The 2,801-nt window shown below is 42.8% G+C and overlaps 1 non-coding gene across 1 annotated transcript; it reads right to left on the bottom strand.

The window, feature by feature from the left end:
• Positions 1 to 608: 608 nt before the first annotated feature.
• LOC118481433 lies at positions 609 to 714 on the bottom strand. Its single transcript, XR_004865641.1, has one exon. It is a non-coding gene; the product is annotated as a small nucleolar RNA R71 (small nucleolar RNA).
• Positions 715 to 2,801: the final 2,087 nt, after the last annotated feature.

Genomic DNA, 2,801 nt, shown 5'->3' with positions numbered 1-2,801 from the left:
AATGCCACAACAACAAATTATACCACAACACATTCGGCCAAGACCACAAGGGCCACCAATCCAACAACCCATTCCATTGCAACAAGTTAGGCCACAACATGTACACCCACAATTTCAAAGGCCGAATCAATACCCACCGATGCCCCAACAACCAATTGCACCACAAGGGCCTATACCAAGACCAATGGGTCCTATTCATCCGAGGGGTCGATTGGTTGTTCCAATAAGGCATCCTAGGGAACAAGCAAGGGGAATAGAGGCACATTTCAGGCCAATCATTACGCAAAACCCTTCACCGGTGGTTATCCCTCATAACAACCAAGGGAGAACTTTTGAAGTAAGAACAAACTCGTTGCAAAGTTTACCGAAGTACAAAGGGTTAGCAACGGAGGAGCCGTATTTCCATTTAGAGGCCTATGACTCAATTTGCAACACTTTTGGGAGTCAAGGTTTTTCGGCCGATGAAGTCAAGTTGGTCTTATTTCAGTTTTCTTTGGAGGATAAGGCAAAGAAGTGGTTCTACACTTTGCCTTCGGCATCAATATATACATGGGGGGAGATGCAACAAACCTTTTTGGATGAATTCTACACCGCCCAAAAGACCAATGATGCTAGAAAGGGGTTGAGGAGCTTCCAACAACAACATGGTGAGATGTTCCATGAAGCGTTTGAACGATTCAATATGATGATAAAGAATTGCCCTCACCATGGAATCGAATTGTGGGAGTTAATGAATGCTTTTCACGAGGGGTTGAGTGCCGAAGATGCTCGCGATTTGATGTCCATTACCGGTGGGACTTTTGGCACAAACTATGAAAACGACGATTGGGAGTTTTTAGAGAATATGGCAATCACTTCAAAAAGAAAGGCTCAAGCGTCGAGGAGAGCGCGACTGGCCATTGCCCGACCTCAAGTGCACGCCATAGATGATGGTAATGTTCAAACTACTAACCAAATTTATGATGTTTGTGCTTTGTGTAATGAAATAGGTCATGCGGCTGAAAATTGCCAAGGGATGTTGGAAGGGCAATACGAGGAAGTCCATGCGGTTCAAGGTCAAGGTCAAGGAGGAGGTGGTAGGAACTACAACAACATGAATTCTAATACCTACCACCCCGGATTGAGGAACCATCCGAACTTTAGATATGGGAACCCTTCAAATCAAGCTAACCCGAATTTCCAAGGAAACCAAGGATTTCAAAGGCAATATCAAACGGGTCAAAGCTTTTCGGGTGGAAATGAGATGATGGAGATGTTGAAGGCGATGCAGAGTGAGATGCAACGAATGAACCAACGTGATGAGGTTCGGATGCAAAAGGACGAGGTTCGTGACAAAAGCATCTAATCGTTGACCACTCAAATGGGTCAACTTGCGAGTGACGTGGCGATTTTAAAGAAAGCAAAAGGCCAGCTACCGAGTGATACGGTGCCAAATCCCAAGAACATAAAAAGCATTAACATCAATGTGGTAAGCACCGTTCCAAATACTAAATTTAATGAAACATTGCTAACTTCTTCGTGTCAAATGAATGTAGGTTTGAAAAAAGATGACGAAGTCGAGAATGATAAAGAGTATGAAGCGCCAATCGTGCCTATCCGTGTGGAAAAATTAAAAATCCCTCACGCATTGTTGGACTATGGGGCAAGCATGAGTGTGCTACCAAGCGATCTATACGATATGTACGACTTTGGTCCACTTGAAGGTATAGACACCATGGTGAGCTTGGCGGATGGAAGTTGGAGGCGTCCACGGGGAATGGTTAGGAATGTTAAGATTCAGTTGGGAGAATTTGAATACCCGGTGGATTTTCTAGTTTTGGACTATGCTTCTACCAACATGGCATCACAACAAAGGGTGATTTTAGGTCGACCGTTTCTCCATACGGCAAATGCTCAAATTGATTGTAGAGAAGGAATTATTACCATGACCGAAAGGAACCGTAAGTTGTCATTTGATGTTCAGACTAAGATGATTCGTTACGATTTTGTTGTGGCGCAGGATAGCGGGTTTAGTGAAAAGGTGTTACCACAAATGAGAAAAAAGCACCCACCGGACCGTGAAGAAACACATATGGGTTCAAGCAGGAGTGTATTTGATTACCCACCGAGTCAAAATGAGACGGAGGCATTTTGTCCAAAGACAAGCTACAGTGAGGGAGGTGATAGGAACCGATTCTTTGAGCCACCATAAATGGGGGTGGCACGGTCTGGCTGAAGACGCGAAACTTAGCGCTGCTCGGGAGGCAACCCGAGGTTTTTCACTGATCTTGTTATTTCTTTAGTTTTCTTTGTTTCAGGGCCATGGCAACACTCAAGTGTGGGGAAGATGTGCGGATATTTGTGTGAAGGTGGTGATAGGAAATTGGATCATTTACAACATCTGTTGTGGCAAACTTCACCAGGTCAATGTACTCTTCCCTTAGTCTTGTTATGTTCTTTAGCTTTGAAGTATTGGTAGTTAGTTTGTTTGCTTTATGGTGTCATTTGTAAAAAAAAAAAATTATATAAAAAAAATCCAAAAAGAAATTTGGGATTTGAGAGTATTAGCGAAATCTAATGTTTTTGGGTTAAAAGCGATCCTTCCCTCAAAACCATACATTGGGACAATGTATCCCAAGTGTGGGGATGGGGGACATTTTTGGGAGTTTTAAAAATTTTTTGTAAATCCAAGCGAAAATTGTTAAAATTTGAAAGCTTGATATTGTGCCATTTAACACACCGACACCCATTCCTAGTCTTTTCTTGGTGAGGATTTGAGCCACACATGATTGTTATTGATATTTCATTGTTTGAGTGGCGGT

This window comes from Helianthus annuus, chromosome 8 (assembly GCF_002127325.2).
Source record: "Helianthus annuus cultivar XRQ/B chromosome 8, HanXRQr2.0-SUNRISE, whole genome shotgun sequence".
Classification (NCBI taxonomy): Eukaryota; Viridiplantae; Streptophyta; class Magnoliopsida; order Asterales; family Asteraceae; genus Helianthus; species Helianthus annuus.
This window is presented reverse-complemented; position numbering and strand designations above follow the sequence as displayed.